This window comes from Bufo bufo, chromosome 4 (assembly GCF_905171765.1).
Source record: "Bufo bufo chromosome 4, aBufBuf1.1, whole genome shotgun sequence".
Taxonomy (NCBI): Eukaryota; Metazoa; Chordata; class Amphibia; order Anura; family Bufonidae; genus Bufo; species Bufo bufo.
The window spans coordinates 222,359,742-222,378,740 of record NC_053392.1 but is presented as its reverse complement, the minus strand read 5'-3'; positions in this window follow the sequence as shown (position 1 = coordinate 222,378,740).

The following is an 18,999-nucleotide window of genomic DNA, read 5'->3' as shown; positions in this document are numbered from 1 at the left end:
GGCTCTCGTGAGTGTCGCGTAGCTTTGTCTAGCCTTGGAATTATGCCAAGTGAAATGGGAAATCAGGCTTTTTAATCTGTTAAAGTAGGTGAGTGGGACTTCGCAGGGTATAGTTTGAAATATATATAGGAGCCTAGGTAAAATATCCATCTTGATGGTATTAATTCTACCAAACCAGGATATGTATAGGGGGGACCACTTTTGTAAGTCAGCCTCTATCGTACAAAGCATGGGTTGGTAATTCAGCTTAAATAAATGGACAAGGTTTGCTGGGATATGGACTCCCAGATGTTTGATGGACTGGGAGGTCCATCGGAAAGAAAAAGAGTCTTTAAGAGAGGTCTCTTCTTGAGAGGGCAATGAAATATTTAGTATCTCAGACTTTTGGACGTTAACTTTAAAATTACTGAGGCGACTGAACAACTCAAATTCCTTAAGTACTGACGGTAAGCCAACTCTGGGGGCGGTTAGATAGATGAGCAAATCATCAGCAACTAATTACCGACTTTAAAACCACTAATGGAAGGGTTTGCTCGTAGGGAATTTGCCAGGGACTCCATCACTAAGATGTATAGAAATGTCGATAAGGGGCATCCCTGTCTTGTCCCGTTCCGAATCAGAAAAGGAGATGATAGCAATCCGTTAACCCGTACGCAAGCTGAAGGAGCAGAGTATAATGCCATGATCTTTTAAAGCATGTTATTACCCAGACCTATGTGAATTAGTGTTTCCTCTAAAAATCGCCAGTTAACCCTGTCGAATGCCTTCTCGGCATCGACTGCTAGGAGGCACAGGGGAATTTTTAGTGATTTCGCCCTAGCTATTAGACTTAGAGATTTAAGGGTATTGTCTCGGGCTTCGCGTCCCGGAACGAATCCCACCTGCTCTCTATGTATACACTCTGGGATGAAGGGGTGTGGTCTCAGGGCAAGGATTTTTTCATAGAGTTTAAGGTCGACATTCAAAATGGAAATGGGCCTGTAGTTTGAACAAGCAGTAAGGTCCCGTCCCGGCTTGGGTATAACTGTTATATGCGCTTGCAGGGCTTGTGACGGAAAGGGGCAGTCCCTAGATATAGAATTGAAGGCATCCGCCATGGTCCGGGCGAGGTCGTCAGTCAAAACCTTGTAGAAACGGGGTGACAGCCCATCCGGGCCCGGACATTTACGACCTTCAAGTCACTAATAGCGCGTTTGATCTCCGATTGGGTGAAATCTCCCTCCAGAGAGGACGCTGCGTCGATGGGAATCCGATTAGGGCCAAAGCGGGAGAGATAGCGTTGCATATTTTCTTACTCGTGGGGGTTGTGTGCCCCTTCCGTAGGGTGTAAGTTATATAGAGTCGAATAGTAAGATCTAAATTCCGCTGATATCTCGGATGGTGCGTGAATTAGCCCTCCCGAGGAGCAGTTCAAGGCCTCTACATGGGTCAAAGGAGCACGAGGGTGAATTACTCTAGCAAGCCACCTCCCACACTTATTATTGTATTCAAAGCACCCTCGCTTAAGTTTGTCTCTAACACAAAGGGATTTCTGATCTAGGATCTGTAAAATTTGTTGTCTTAGGAGGGAGATATCCGATTTAAGGACGGTATTAGGGCAGGCCTTATTCTGGGCTTCCTTACGGTCTAATTCAGATAGGAGGACTGACAACTTATGGGTACGTTCCTTCTTTAGTCTAGAGCCATGTGAGATGAAGATGCCCCTCAGCACACACTTTAGAGCCTCCCATTTTACTGGTGAGGGGGTTGGATCTTCTTGGTGATCTAAACCAAAACGGCATTCGATTTTTAAACTTGAAAACCATTTTAAAACAGGAATCTGAGTACTGAAGCAGACTTCACATCCAAGTTTTAAAATGGTTTTTTAAGCAGTATTTTTCTGTCTGGCAAGCGATGTGGAGCAAGATGGATCCGGCATGAAACACAATGTAAGTCAATGGCGCTGGATCAGTTTTCTCGGACACAAAAGAAAACGTATCTAGCGCCCATTCCGTCATGGCCATTTTAGAGATAATACAACCAGATCTGTTCATAACGGATGCAGCCACTTGTATTATACTAATGGAAGCGTTTTTACTGAACCCTGCCGGATCTAGCAAAAACACAGATGTGAAAGAAGCCTTACAGTGCAGTAAAATTTGTGGCACTATATAATTGATGTAAATTGCAGTAAATTCTTCGTTTTCTTAGGCCTGATTCACCCGACTGTGATTGGTCCAAGAAACACTGTGTTGACTGCATCTCCCAGACTGAAGTGACTGCATTAGAACTGTGCAAACATTATAAGGGTTGCCGAATTGAGAGAGAGAATGTAAAGCTCCAAACACACTTACGGTGGAATCCAGACATTTTCTGAATTTTACCTAGCAGTGGCGTAGCTAGAAATGACTGGGCCCCACAGCTAATTTTTGAATGGGGCCCCCCTCCCCCTTCCTTTCATACCGCCGCCATTCCTGTGGCTAGTAAAGATCACTCTCTCAGACCAGGGCCGGCAGCTGTTTCATCCGTTTCCTACACTGTCTATACTGTCACTGTATATAATTTTATTGTGTAATACTGTTGAGGGGGCCCTGACAAAATCTTTAAGTCCTCCTCCTGGAAGGGCCCCTTTTGGCCAGGGCCCCAAAGCAGCCGCTTCCCCTGCTTCCCCTATAGCTACGCCCCTGCTAGAGGGGCTGTATGTGGGAACACAGACATACGCAATAACTGTCCTGAACTTTACTCAGACTATTTCTCTTCAGAGTCCTAGCACTAAATCCGTGTTTTGTGTGAGTGCATGTATGAAAACACTAGTAAATGTTCCACAAAATCACAGTGGGCCATGCCTAAAGTTTCTGCCTTGTGCTTAGGCACCTGCAACATTTCCCCCTCTGCAGTCAGAACGCACCTGACATGGAACATCTCCAGGGTGACAGCTACATGTATGAAAGGCCAACTCCAGTAAATCTCTGGACCTGATAGTCTGGAAATATTCCAGAGTTTAGGTGTGAAAACAGATTAAGATGTGCTAATTTTCATATATTTTTCCCAGAAACCCAGAGGAACATTGACTGAGTTTTTAAACTCCTCAAGCATATTCGGCACCCTCCAAACGAAAAAATACTACCTCAACCAAGGCCTCTCAGGTAGCTAAGCAAAGTTCCTTTGATCCGTTTTGCTAAAAAGTTGTTACCCAGAAAGTGATGTATTCCTGGTATGAGATAGTTTTCCTTTTCCTATTGAACAGTTTGAGGCTACCACCAAAAACTTAGTGGAACAAAAATAGGAGAAATTGATTTATGAAACACAAGGACTTCAACTGATAATGAGGCACGCAATCTAATTTTCCATCTAAAACAACTAGAATATCCAGCCCAGGATTACACTTCTCTCAGTGAGACATGCAAGCTAGCTTATCTCAGAATGCAATTCAAGGATAAGAAAGTTCCTCAACCGCAAAAGTAAAACTGCAGGAAAGAAACCTGCAGATCCTATTGTTTTTTTATAATAGCTGGTACAGAAACCTACCCTTCGGTATGTAAAAGTCCCTTGTGGTCACAGATCATGGTTTTACCTTCTGTTTTCAGTTATGTTACTGAGGAAAAACATTTTTAAAACTGAATGAGATTTTTACAAATGTTAATAAATCACATGTAAACATATAAATACTTAAATTTTCTACTCAAAGAAAGGCAGTGGAAAAACTGTAGAGTAGCACCATGTGTGAACTTAGCCTAAACTAGACCCTCAGGGTTCAGAATAAAATGTGTAGAAATTGACATTGCAACTAACTAAAATAGCATCTACCATATAATGCTGACAAGTGAGTAATATCGTGCAGTGATATATTATGAATCATTCTCAAGTCATGTATAAAAAGTTCACTCCAGATTGAGGTTTTCTAAGAAAAGCTACAGAACAGAACTTCATAAATTATTATACAGTCTATTTATCATTAACATTATAGGAATGTTTTTTTCAGATATGAGTCAGAACACACAATGAACATGGAAACAATATAAAGAAAGTGTCTACTTTAGATAGCATTGTTATAAAGGGTATGTAACAGAAGTCAACCAGAAAAGCCATCAGAAGAATCTACACCAATATAGACAAATGGCAGGAGCTCCTTGGGCTCTTTTCTATATTTCATATACTCCATCCTTGTCTTTTGTTGACTCCAGGAGAAAAATTACCTTCTTTGACACAGTGACCCAAAATTCTAGTAATATGGTAGGTTACTGATGGAGAAATAAAAGACTATTTGGGGCTTCTGCAGTTTCAGCTGAACAAATTAAATTGTGCCCATTCTTGCAAACCATTGCCTATTATATAAAGCCCACCTATTTAAAGTGTACTTCAAATATTGTTCCTGGTAGAGCAGGTGGCCTAATTACCAAGGTAGCCACACAATGCTCAAAGATCCTTTTGCAGGAGAGGCTTCTCGTATAGTTGCCTGAGCAACTGGACTGCCCAATCTCCTGGCCATATTTCTCACCATGATTTTTAACCACTTACCGCTACTGTAACGCCGAAAGGCGTGATCTCTGCGGCTCCCCCAGGCTACGCTAACGCCGATTGGCGTCATCTCGCGTGAGCCGAGATTTCCTGTGAACGCGCGCACACAGGAGCGCGCGTTCACAGGAACGCATAGTGCACAAGTTCTTCTGCAGCCTGCCGGCCGCGATCATTGGCTGGCAGGCTGTAGATTTTTGAATGGACAAATGAAATGCTTATATCAGACGCTATTTTGAAAATAGCGTCTGATATAAGTGCTGCCTGGTCCTCTGGTGGTCCCTTTCGCTTGGATCGACCACCAGAGGACACAGGCAGCTCAGTAAGTAGCACCAAATCACCACACTACACATTAGACATTACCCTGTCATTTATTTAACCCCTTATTTAGCACCTGATCGCCCATATTAGACTCCCTGATCACCCTGATCACCCCCTTGTCCACCCCCTGTCACTGATCACCCCCCCTGTAAGGGTCCCTTATCACCGCCAGTTAGTTAGCCACTTGTTAGGTAGTTTAGCGCCCACCGCACCGCAGTCACCGATTAGTCGCTGATTAGCGTCATCGCTGTCGCTAATCAGCACTAGTACTATATAGTATCTGTAAGTGATCAATACTGATTGCAATCAGATCTATATAAGTACATTAGGGTCACCTTAGGTTCTACAAAAAACGCAGTGTTCGCCCGATCAGGCCTGATCTTGTGCGCACACTTGCGTTCAGTCCGCCCCGCCGCAGTGACAGAATTTTTTTTTTCTGATCACTGCAAAAACACCATAAAATCGCTGCGCCGCTATAAAGATCACTTTTGAGCTTTTTGGATCTTTATTAGCGGTCGCAGCTTTACTTCGCAAGCACTCCTTTTTGCTAGGTAGGTTTGCTCTTTTTCCTGGGTAGTCTCAGAGGAATACCCCCTAAATTTAGTGAACCCAAAATGTCAAACAAGGGGTATTCCGCTGAAGAGGCCTACAGGATTCTGGCCCTGATGGATGAAAGCGATGGGGACGACTCACCCGCTGAATCCAGTGGTTCAGAATATGAACCTGTAGACAGCAGTGGCACTCTAACCGCTAGTGAGGATGACGAGGTAGAGGTCCCTGCTACGGCCAGACGTACCCGATCCCATGTCAGAGTTCTGCCTACCCTGCATGATGACCCTCATTTGCAGCAGAGTGGTGCTAGCGCTGATCTTGTTCATGGTGCGGCATACACCAGCAGCGCAGCACACCCTGGACCTTCTACCAGCACTGCCGTATTCCCTGGTGAAGTGGCGAGCACCAGAAGGGCAGTTCCAGCTGGTACGGTGGCACGTGCAGTAACTCCCCTGTCGCAGCCACCGCGTTCACAGGCCCGTAGAACCCTTAGTCTCCCAGAGGTGCTGGCAAATCCCAATTGGCACTCCCCTGCTTCCGCCGCACCCGTATTGCCCCCTTTCACCGCCCAGTCTGGAGTTCGCGTGGAGACGGCTCATTTAGGATCGGCCCTTCAGTTTTTTGAGCTGTTCTTCACCGCGGATCTCTATGACCTAGTTGTGGCAGAAACCAACCGCTACGCCACACAGTTTATTACCGCCAATCCGGAAAGCTTCTATGCCCAGCCTTTCCGGTGGAAACCAGTCACCGTTTCCGAGTTAAAAAAATTTTTGGGCCTTCTCCTCAGCATGGGTCTAACAAAAAAAAATGTATTGCGGTCATATTGATCTAAAGACCCAATATATTACATGCCCATGTTCTCTGCTGCAATGTCTAGGGCACGTTTTGAGGCCATCATGCGCTTTATGCATTTTACGGACAATAGCACCTGTCATCCAAGAGGCCACCCTGCTTATGACCGGCTCCATAAAATTCGGCCCCTCATAGACCATTTGTCATCCAGATTTGCAGATGCGTATACCCCTAATCAAAACATCTGCATAGACGAGTCCCTAGTACATTTTAGCGGGCGCCTTGGCATAAAACAGTACATCCCCAGCAAGCGCGCCCGTTATGGGGTCAAACTGTATAAGCTCTGTGAAAGGGCCACAGGCTATACATATCGTTTTCGGGTCTATGAGGGAAAAGACTCAAAACTGGAGCCGGTCGGATGTCCTGACTACCTGGGGAGCAGTGGCAAGATTGTCTGGGACTTGGTGTCACCCTTACTCCACAAGGGGTATCACTTATACGTGGACAATTTTTACTCAAGCGTGGCCCTCTTTCGGCACTTACATCTAGTCGGAATTCAATGCTGTGGCACCGCGCGACCTAGTCGCCGGGGCTTCCCCCAACGGCTCGTTAGTACCCGACTTGCACGGGGGGAGAGGGCTGCCTTGTGTGACCAAGAACTGCTCGCGGTGAAGTGGAGGGACAAGAGGGACGTTTACCTTCTGTCCACCATTCACGCAGACACGACTGTCCAAATTGAACGGGCAACTGGAGTCATTGTGAAACCCCTCTCTGTCCATGACTATAACCTTCACATGGGAGGGGTGGACTTCAATGACCAGATGTTGGCTCCCTATTTAGTTTCCCGACGCACCAGACGCTGGTATAAAAAGGTGTCTGTATATTTAATTCAATTGGCGATGTATAATAGTTTTGTTCTCTACAGTAAGGCTGGGAGAACAGGATCCTTCCTAAAATTCCAGGAAGAGATCATTTCGGAACTCCTGTATCCAGGAGGGTCCGTGCCCCAAGGCCCTGATGTAGTGAGCCGGCTACATGGCAGACACTTCCCGTCTGTCTATCCTGGTACCCCAACTCAACGTTCCCCAAGAAAAAGATGTCGTGTCTGCAGCAGGGCTGGAATAAGGCGTGACACCACCGTTTTTTGTCCTGACTGTCCTGACCAGCCTGCCCTATGCATAGGGGAGTGTTTCCGCAAGTTCCACACTCAGGTACACTATTAGTGTAGGGATCGCGTGACACAGGACAGGCACACAGGGCTATTAGGGCCCTTTCACACAGAGCTGCCACAAACCTCTCCTTTCACCTGGGACAAAGTGCATAATGTACTTCGCCACATCTCTGGGCGATTTGCGCTTTGCACATTGTCCCATGGGGAAGGAGAGGTTTGTCCTATAAAGGTAAAAAAACTAAAAAACCAAAAAAAAATCATCGGTAAGCAAAAAAGTTATTGTTCTGTTTCAAAAGTTTATAAAAGTTAATGTTCTCTAAAGTTAATGTTAATAAATTTATTGCGTTGCGGCCTGTTTTTTTTTTGTTTTGTTTTTTTACCTTCTAGGTGGACCAAGCGATCGACTAGCTGCAGCACTGATGTGCATTCTGACAGAAGCATTGCGCTGCTGTCAGATTACACGCAAGTCGGTGTATGCGGCGCTGCAAGACGAGATTTCTCCTCTGCAGTAAAAGATACGTTTGCCGAGGCATATGAGCTGAGGAGGTGGCGGTGTTCATATACTTTGGCAAACACTTTGTATATATAAAAAAAATTAAAAAATCCCGGCAATGATTTATTTATCCACATCGATTGATGTGAATAGATAAATCTGGTTTGCCAGGGCATACGAGCTAAGTGGGTATGGATGTTGGGCGGAGCTCCTATGTCCTGGCAGACGCCTTTCCCCTCGTTTTTCTTTTTTTGGCAGAGATTTTTTCATCCACATTGATCGATGCGAATGAAGAAATCTGTGCCGTTCATTTTTTCTTTCAGCCCAGAGGCTGAACGGAAAAAAAAAATCTTATTACCCGTATGCTCAATATAAGGAGAATAGCAGAAACTCCTAATGCTGGCCATACATGTAATGATTGCGGAGACCCTCAAATGCCAGGGCAGTACAAACACCCCACAAATGACCCCATTTTGGAAATAAGACACCCCAAGGTATTCGCTGAGGGGCATATTGAGTCCAGGAAAGATTGAAATTTTTGTCCCAAGTTAGCGGAAAGGGAGACTTTGTGAGAAAAAACAAAAAAAATAAATTTCCGCTAACTTGTGGCAAAAAAAAAAAAATTCTTTGAACTCACCATGCCCCTCATTGAATACCTTGGGGTGTCTTCTTTCCAAAATGGGGTCACATGTGGGGTATTTATACTGCCCTGGCATTTTAGGGGCCGTAAAGCGTGAGAAGAAGTCTGGGATCCAAATGTCTAAAAATGCCCTCCTAAAAGAAATGTGGGCCCCTTTGCGCATCTAGGCTGCAAAATAGTGTCACACATGTGGTATCTCCGTTCTCAGGAGAAGTTGGGGAATGTGTTTTGGGGTGTCATTTTACATATACCCATGCTGGGTGAGAGAAATATCTTGGCAAAAGACAACTTTGTATAAAAAAATGGGAAAAGTTGTCTTTTGCCAAGATATTTCTCTCACCCAGCATGGGTATATGTAAAATGACACCCCAAAACACATTCCCCAACTTCTCCTGAGAACGGAGATACCACATGTGTGACACTTTTTTGCAGCCTAGGTGGGCAAAGGGGCCCACATTCCAAAGAGCACCTTTTGGATTTCACAGGTCATTTACCTACTTACCACACATTTGGGCCCCTAGAATGCCAGGGCAGTATAACTACCCCACAAGTGACACCATTTTGGAAAGAAGACACCCCAAGGTATTCCGTGAGGGGCATGGCGAGTTCCTCGAATTTTATTTTTTTTGTCACAAGTTAGTGGAAAATGATGATTTTTTTTATTTTTATTTTTTTCTTACAAAGTCTCATATTCCACTAACTTGTGACAAAAAATAAAAACTTCCATGAACTCACTATGCCCATCACGAAATACCTTGGGGTGTCTTCTTTCCAAAATGGGGTCACTTGTGGGGTAGTTATACTGCCCTGGCATTCTAGGGGCCCAAATGTGTGGTAACAAGTTTGAAATCAAAATGTGTAAAAAATGCCCTGTGAAATCCGAAAGGTGCTCTTTGGAATATGGGCCCCTTTGCCCACCTAGCCTGCAAAAAAGTGTCACACATGTGGTATCTCCGTACTCGGGAGAAGTTGGGGAATGTGTTTTGGGGTGTCATTTTACATATACCCATGCTGGGTGAGAGAAATATCTTGGCAAAAGACAACTTTTCCCATTTTTTTATACAAAGTTGGCATTTGGCCAAGATATTTCTCTCACCCAGCATGGGTATATGTAAAATGACACCCCAAAACACATTCCCCAACTTCTCCTGAATACGGAGATACCAGATGTGTGGCACTTTTTTGCAACCTAGGTGGGCAAAGGGGCCCATATTCCAAAGAGCACCTTTCGGATTTCACTGGTCATTTTTTACAGAATTTGATTTCAAACTCCTTACCACACATTTGGGCCCCTAGAATGCCAGGGCAGTATAACTACCCCACAAGTGACCCCATTTTGGAAAGAAGACACCCCAAGGTATTCGCTGATGGGCATAGTGAGTTCATGGAAGTTTTTATTTTTTGTCACAAGTTAGTGGAATATGAGACTTTGTAAGAAAAAGAAAAAAAAAATCATAATTTTCCACTAACTTGTGACAAAAAATAAAAAATTCTAGGAACTCGCCATGCCCCTCATGGAATACATTGGGGTGTCTTCTTTCCAAAATGGGGTCACTTGTGGGGTAGTTATACTGCCCTGGCATTCTAGGGGCCCAAATGTGTGGTAACAAGTTTGAAATCAAAATGTGTAAAAAATGCCCTGTGAAATCCGAAAAGGTGCTCTTTGGAATGTGGGCCCCTTTGCCCACCTAGGCTGCAAAAAAGTGTCACACATGTGGTATCTCCGTACTCGGGAGAAGTTGGGGAATGTGTTTTGGGGTGTCATTTTACATATACCCATGCTGGGTGAGAGAAATATCTTGGCAAAAGACAACTTTTCCCATTTTTTTATACAAAGTTGGCATTTGGCCAAGATATTTCTCTCACCCAGCATGGGTATATGTAAAATGACACCCTAAAACACATTTCCCAACTTCTCCTGAATACGGAGATACCAGATGTGTGACACTTTTTTGCAGCCTAGGTGGGCAAAGGGGCTCATATTCCAAAGAGCACCTTTCGGATATAACTACCCCACAAGTGACCCCATTTTGGAAAGAAGACACCCCAAGGTATTCACTGATGGGCATAGTGAGTTCATGGAAGTTTTTTTTTTTTGTCACAAGTTAGTGGAATATGAGACTTTGTAAGAAAAAAAAAAAAAAATCATCATTTTCCGCTAACTTGTGACAAAAAAAAAAAAGTTCTATGAACTCACTATGCCCATCAGCGAATACCTTAGGGTGTCTACTTTCCGAAATGGGGTCATTTGTGGGGTGTTTGTACTGTCTGGCCATTGTAGAACCTCAGGAAACATGACAGGTGCTCAGAAAGTCAGAGCTGCTTCAAAAAGCGGAAATTCACATTTTTGTACCATAGTTTGTAAACGCTATAACTTTTACCCAAACCATTTTTTTTTACCCAAACATTTTTTTTTATCAAAGACATGTAGAACAATAAATTTAGAGCAAAATTTATATATGGATGTCGTTTTTTTTGCAAAATTTTACAACTGAAAGTGAAAAATGACATTTTTTTGCAAAAAAATCGTTAAATTTCGATTAATAACAAAAAAAGTAAAAATGTCAGCAGCAATGAAATACCACCAAATGAAAGCTCTATTAGTGAGAAGAAAAGGAGGTAAAATTCATTTGGGTGGTAAGTTGCATGACTGAGCAATAAACCGCTAAAGTTGTGGAGTGCCGATTTGTAAAAAAGGGCCTGGTCTTTAGGGGGGTATAAACCTGTGGTCCTTAAGTGGTTAAACTTCTGGTGGGAGACGCAGTCATTATTGAAAACTGTGTAGGTCTTGTATATTAGACTACTCACAAGCAAGTGCTGACTAGAAGAAAGTGTCGGCCAGCTTTTGGACTAGGCTTTTTATAGTAATGCAATAAACTGTAGAAAAACACATGGATCATGCATCCACATGTTATTTATTAATCTAAATCTGCTAAGAAAAACTTTGCAGTTCTTTCCACTTTATGGCAACCACTTTCAGGTGAGACCCTTAACTAGTCTGGTGCAGTAATGCCATTTGTACTGTTGTGATGGCCCTGTAAACAGACAGTACATCCTGTTCTAGTACTGCTGTTTGCTATATATTGCACAAGCTTCCTGGTTCCTGTGTGTTTTAGTTACTTGTGTCCTATCAGTTTTGCTACAAAAGGGTTTTGACCAGGCTAGACACCACAGAAATGGTGTCCATATGACTGTTGGGATAAATGAACTCCATGTTGATCAAGATGGATGCAGCCTATTTTATGTCATAATGACTGCAGCAGGGACCAAATGGACAAGGTCCCAGTAGGTTGCTATGTATCCACTCTTTTTTTTTGTAATCTTTGGAGTGGTGTTGAAGGGGACCCTGAAAAAAGACACCAGAACAAAAATGACATTAAGAATGACACATAAAAAACATACAGAGGATAATGACTAATAGAACTTTAGCCATCCTACATTATACACAGACAGTTTTTTTTAAACAAATATATCAGAAAAGCTTGCCACTTTATACTATGGTCTACAGAGTAAAGGCTCAAGGATGGTTGACCCCCATCTGCTGGATTTACATGGGGTAATTGTCGGCCTGATTATCGGGAATGAACAGTAGTGCAAACGCTCTTTCCCAATAAATCGACCAGCGTAAAGGTACCACAGATCACTCAATGAATGAGCAAAATGCTTGTTCATCGGGTGAAATCATGGTTTATGTGGACACCTAAATCATCATTTCTGGGCAGCAGATCGTGCTGTGTAAACAATGATAAGGGGACAAGCAATTTCCTTAGCCATACAGTGAAGGTGATTGCTGCAAGTAAATGCAGCTCTTACCTCCACTGAGGAGCAGGCTGTTATTGGGAAGGAATGTGTCACATCATCCTGAAGAAAGTGTTGGATATAAGGTTAGATACACATTTTAGCACGCAGTATCATAGAAGATGTGATTAGATACACACTTCAGCAGGCAGTATCATAGTAGATGGGATTAGATGTACACTTCAGCAGGCAGTATCATAGTAGATGGGATTAGATGTACACTTCAGCAGGCAGTATCATAGTAGATGGGATTAGATGTACACTTCAGCAGGCAGTATCGCACACAACAGGATGTGTATCAGGCACACACACAGGATAGGATTAGATACAGATGTGTTTGGACGTGCTTGCTGATTCCAGCTGTTTATCACACTCTGGAGATAGTGAGAGAAGAGTCTATGGACGGTCAGTGATGGGATTAGATAGACCGCTCAGCAGGCTGTATCACACAGGATAGGATTAGATACAGATGTGATTGGATACGCTTGCTGATTCAAGCTGTTTTTCACACTCTGGAGATGGTTACAAAATTGAAGAGGGTCGGCACTCCTCTTGCAGAGTCGTGGTGCTCGTGTCCAGGGTATGAAAGCTCACTTACAATATAGAACAAAGGACCGGCACTTCACTGGTGAACGAATCTTTAGCTTTATTGAAGCATGGAGGGAACAGCGCAGATGCGACACGTGTTTCGGCTCAGGTATGAGCCTTTGTCAAGCATAATGAATTACTGCATGAAACACATTTAAATAGTCCGCCCATATCGGCGTCAAACGTGATGAGGTCACGTCACCATAGAAACAGAGATACACAAAACATAAAGCGCAATAGTTACAAACATTGTTGCTACAAAATTACAATGCTGTTCAACATATAATCCAATTACTTCTTATTGTCTCAATCAAAGTGGGTTTCACAGAAAAAAAAAGTATGCAAATGGCGTAAGAAAAAAATACAATGGATACAATAAAAATAAAAAAATAACAATAATTACCCTGTGAAATAAGTCTCCCACAGGTTACACATAATCTGAGAATGTCAAATCCTGTTCCTTTTTTCATTTGTTTCATTTCCTCTGTGACTAAACAAATGCAAAATATATATTCTGTATTAAAATACAATAATAACTACTCTCTATTATCATGATATAAAAACAACTTTTCCTTACAGAAATGCATTTAAATCGTATTCCCGATTTAGACCTTTTGGTTCAATGGTCTGCAGGGTGTGAATCCAAAAACTTTCACGTTTCTTGAGTAATAGCAACCTGTTGCCACCTCTGCGTGGTGGCAGCACCTGCTCGATTATCTGAAACCTCAGTTGCGAAACATTGTGAGCACATCTGTCAAAATGAGAGGCAACAGCAGATTTTTCTTACGTATGGTAGATTTATGATTGCTGAACCTATCCTTCATTCTGACAGATGTCTCACCAATGTATAATAAGCCACAGGGGCACTTTAACAGGTACACAACAAAGTTGCTATCACAGGTAAAGAAACCTTTTACAGGGAATTTTTTACCAGTATGTGGATGGAAAAAGGATTCACCCTTAATGACCGCAGAACAGTGAACACACTGCAAACAACGGAAAGTGCCCCTCTTGGGTGTAGAAAGGAAAAGTTGACGAGGCATAATCATGGTACCACCTATGTCCGCTTTGACAATAGTATCCCTAATGTTCCTAGTTCTCTTGTAGCAGATCATGGGGATATCATGAAATTCAACAATGTTCGGATAGGCTGTGCGCATAATCCCCCAATGTTTATTGACCACATGGCGAAATTTATTAATCCATGGATGATATTTAACAATAAACGGTAACCGTTTATTGTCAGTATGAGACTTAGATGTCTCCATCTTGCCACTACATTTCTTCATCTCAGAATCTAATAGGGGTCTAGGATATCCCCTCAAAGAGAACTTTTTGGCCATCTCATTGAATCTGACCTCCCTCACTGATTCATCCGACACAATTCTCTTGATACGTTTAAACTGTGAAGAGGGTAAAGACCTCTTCACAGAAGGTGGATGGTTACTGGAGTAATGTAACAGACTGTTCTTATCTGTTTTTTTGATGTACAAATCGGTCTGTACACAATTATTATGATCCTTCATTACTAAGGTGTCTAGAAAATTTATCTTTTGTGGGTCATACTGAACTGCGAAACATAACTCGGGCCATATGTTGTTTAAATACTGGGTGAACTGTTCAAGGGACTCGCTGCCGCCCCCGCCATACGCAAAAAATGTCGTCTATAAAGCGATGCCACACAATACATGATTGTATGTATAGTGGATTTTTGTATATAAAATTTGCCTCAAGCCAGGACATGTAACTATTTGCGTATGGCGGTGCGGCATGCGAGCCCATCGCGGTACCCCGTTTCTGCTGAAAAAATGTATCCTGGAACAGGAAATAGTTTTCCTGTAAAATTAATTCAAGTAATTGTAGAATTTTTTTTTTTTCTTAAACAGTGTATTTTGACAATTCCAGGATCCATTCTACAGCAGTAAGACCTTTTGTGTGCTCAATAGAATTGCGTCAATGACTCCATTTTGTCTGCACCTGCCATGTTGATTGAAAAAGTACTTACCCCATTAACAAAAAATATGCCATCATTTGTATTAGACACTGAAAGAGTAATTTTATCCTTCTCTCTATGCACCGTGATTTCATCCTTTGTCCCCGAAGACAGACGTCTGGAGAACATGTCAGTGACACAAGCAGTATGATGTCAGTAACAGTTCTATTTATTGATTGGTTGTACTGGCCTTATATACATCCATGCATACATACGAGAATAGCTGCGGCTCTCATTACAATAATAGCAGTCCCTTATACAGACAGCAACTCTTGTTATAATTTCGCTGACTAGAAACTTTTCCTTATACAGAGATGAGGTAAATGTATATATATTCACCCTTCAATATGATGTCACCCAACCTTCTGTCCTTCATACAGATTACATAGCTAATTCTTGTTAACCCTTCAATCCCCTCTTAATTCATGAATATGAATTAACTTTTCTCTCTCGTAGAGAGGTAAGTAGCATAGGATTGTCCAGGGTCTGTGGGTTTTGGACACATTCCACAAAACATCTGTATGAGGGAAGGAATATATTGGATGCAACAACATATGACAATCAAGGAAGCAATTATAATTGCAATACTGATAAATGATGTTCTTAACCAACTCAAATCCGGCAGCCAGCTCAATAACCAGTACCACCAAGAGGATGACTCAACATCTTTCCTGATATTATTAGCAATTTCATGTAACCCTTGAATATGGGACTGGATTGATCTGGAATGATCAGATAAATTAAAGTAACACATTCCTTTAAAATCTTGACATCCTATATTGTGTTTCAGTAACAGATAATCTACAGTAAAATCTAGTTTCTAGCACTGCTCCTCTTACGCCTTGTATATCTAAAAGCATGTCTGATAAACCGATGCAATAGAATTTATAGTACGAGTATTATATATAGCCAGTCCAGGCACTCCTAATATAGAGGCGCCCAAACTTGTATATTCTGTACGGCTGAGAAGGGGTAAAGTAGAGTCACAGTCTTCTGATAAAGTCTTGGTAACCGACCTATAAGCTCTCCTGATAGGGGGTTGACTGGGAAGGGCCAAAGTCAGCCTGGATAACGCACAGGGACCTCCAATAACATTAGCAGGAATGTAATTGTAAGTGCTGTTACCACAAGACAATAACCATCCCTTAGGGAGCATTATATTATAGATAAAACTGGGAGTCACAATGGTCTTATTACAACTCATGGAATTATCCAGGGAGCTAGCAAGTCTACTATTCTTTTTACAGGTGTCGTCAATATACTCATATACACTATTCTTAGGTAATCCACTTTTTATGTCTCTACCATCACAATATAAAGTCATATCCTGGGAAAAGGTAAAACAAGTTTCTGCTGCAGTCAGGTTAATGGTAGTTATTCTAATATTATCCCTGCTATTTCCTGATTTCTGACACTCCCCACAGAGGTCATACAAGGGAATAAAAGATTGGGTATTGTTAGCCTTCGACCAAACTTCAAGGAGGGATTCATCGGGTGTAGGCACAGCAATAACACATGTTTGTATAAGATCCCGTGGGCTCTGTAAGTCTTTAAGGCACAATGAACTAACATTTAGGGCTTTTGCCATCCTGACTATACTATTCTGTTCAGAATAAAAGGGGACGGGAGCTAAGGGATTAATAATTATCAGCAGACAAACAAATCTCCCAGAATATTGTGGGGTCATCATCTTCAGCCTGTGGCAAGGCACTTTTCAGGGAAACTTCTTCTGAGTTCCCCTCTTTGTTCAGGGATTTCACACCTGCTTCACCCTCTTTATCTTTGTCCGTCACCGGAGAAGAAGCCTAAGGGACCCTTTTCACTCTGCTAGCCTGAATCCAGATTGGAGCCTCTTCTGTGAGAATCGCTGTTCTGGTGACTGCTGCCACTCGGGTGGGTGGTCCAAACGGGAACTCAGTCTGTGTTCGTCCTTTTGCCAGGCGCTGGACTATCACCACGTCTCCTGGTTGGAAAGGATGCGTAGGTTCCTGTGGAGAGAAAGGAGAGGCACGAGCAATATCTTGTTCAATTTGATCTAAGATTTTTACAAGTTTCCTCACATATTCTGCGTGTACTACTTCTAGATCCCCTTTTTCTATCACAGGGGCCTTTGGACCCCAAGGGTTGGGGAAGGGTCTTCCCATTAGGACCTCAAATGGTGAGTAACCAGTATTCTTATTAGGCTGCATCCTAATTTCTGCTACATATAATACACCGTAAAACATAAGATTGTACCTTTGATCTAAGACCTAGTATAAAAAATCTCTCTGAATGAGGTCAGTGGTTGCCTGTGCTCCCCTATGGCCAAGACTATGATACTGTGCAATTAAAATCGGGGCGCTTGCAACTGGGATACATGGCTTCCCCTCTTTGCAGATAAGACCCGTATTAGGGTCTTGTACTGCACCTACCGACTGCCATTCTATTTTGTCACTACTGGTAGCCAAATCCTGGAGGCTGAGCAATAGAATGTCAGTAAGGGTAATGACTGGAACTAGGGAAGGCATTTGAACTGTCGCTGCCGTTCTAATAGAAGCCTCTTTTGCTGACTGATCAGCTAGGGCATTCCCTTTAGCTATATGTGTTTTTTAGGAGTCCAGTATGTGCCTTACAATGGATAATAGCAACTTTGCTCGGTAATTGGATGGCGGCCAGGAGATCATGTACTAAGGTGGAATGTGAAATTTGTCTCCCATCTGCAGCTATGAAGCCTCTCCTCTGCCAGATTACCCCATGATTGTGTACAACCCCAAAGGCATACTTGGAATCGGTATAAACATTTACATCTTCCCCCTCAAAAAGACAACAAGCTCTAGTGAGGGCGATCAGTTCAGCTGCTTGGGCCGAACGTGGCTGCTGAGTATGTGATATGAAGTTGAGGATTAGAGAGCAACAAAACTTCACATCCACTCAGTCTTTGTGCTGACTTGTTAACCCTTCAGACACTAACCAATTCTTGTTAGATATTAAAGATTTACATCTTGAGGTAGGAGATTTGTTTGTAACATATGATGTATGTAGTCTGTACACATCTATTGAGCACACAAAAGGTCTCACTGCTGTAGAATGGATCCTGGAATTGTCAAAATACACTGTTCAAGAAAAAAAAAATTCTACAATTACTTGAATTAATTTTACAGGAAAACTATTTCCTGTTCCAGGATACATTTTTTCAGCAGAAACGGGGTACCGCGATGGGCTCGCATGCCGCACCGCCATACGCAAATAGTTACATGTCCTGGCTTGAGGCAAATTTTATATACAAAAATCCACTATAAATTTTCTAGACACCTTAGTAATGAAGGATCATAATAATTGTGTACAGACCGATTTGTACATCAAAAAAACAGATAAGAACAGTCTGTTACATTACTACAGTAACCATCCACCTTCTGTGAAGAGGTCTTTACCCTCTTCACAGTTTAAACGTATCAAGAGAATTGTGTCGGATGAATCAGTGAGGGAGGTCAGATTCAATGAGATGGCCAAAAAGTTCTCTTTGAGGGGATATCCTAGACCCCTATTAGATTCTGAGATGAAGAAATGTAGTGGCAAGATGGAGACATCAAAGTCTCATACTGACAATAAACGGTTACAGTTTATTGTTAAATATCATTCATGGATTAATAAATTTCGCCATGTGGTCAATAAACATTGGGGGATTATGCGCACAGCCTATCCGAACATTGTTGAATTTCATGATATCCCTATGATCTGCTACAAGAGAACTAGGAACATTAGGGATACTATTGTTAAAGCAGACATAGGAGGTATCATGAATATGCCTCGTCAACTTTTCCTTTCTACACCCAAGAGGGGCACTTTCCCTTGTTTACAGTGTGTTCACTGTTCTGCGGTCATTAAGGGTGAATCCTTTTTCCATCCACATACTGGTAAAAAATTCCCTGTAAAAGGTTTCTTTACCTGTGATAGCAACTTTGTTGTGTACCTGTTAAAGTGCCCCTGTGGCTTATTATACATTGGTGAGACATCTGTCAGAATGAAGGATAGGTTCAGCAATCATAAATCTACCATACGTAAGAAAAATCTGCTGTTGCCTGTTGCCTCTCATTTTGACAGATGTGCTCACAATGTTTCGCAACTGAGGTTTCAGATAATCGAGCAGGTGCTGCCACCACGCAGAGGTGGCAACAGGT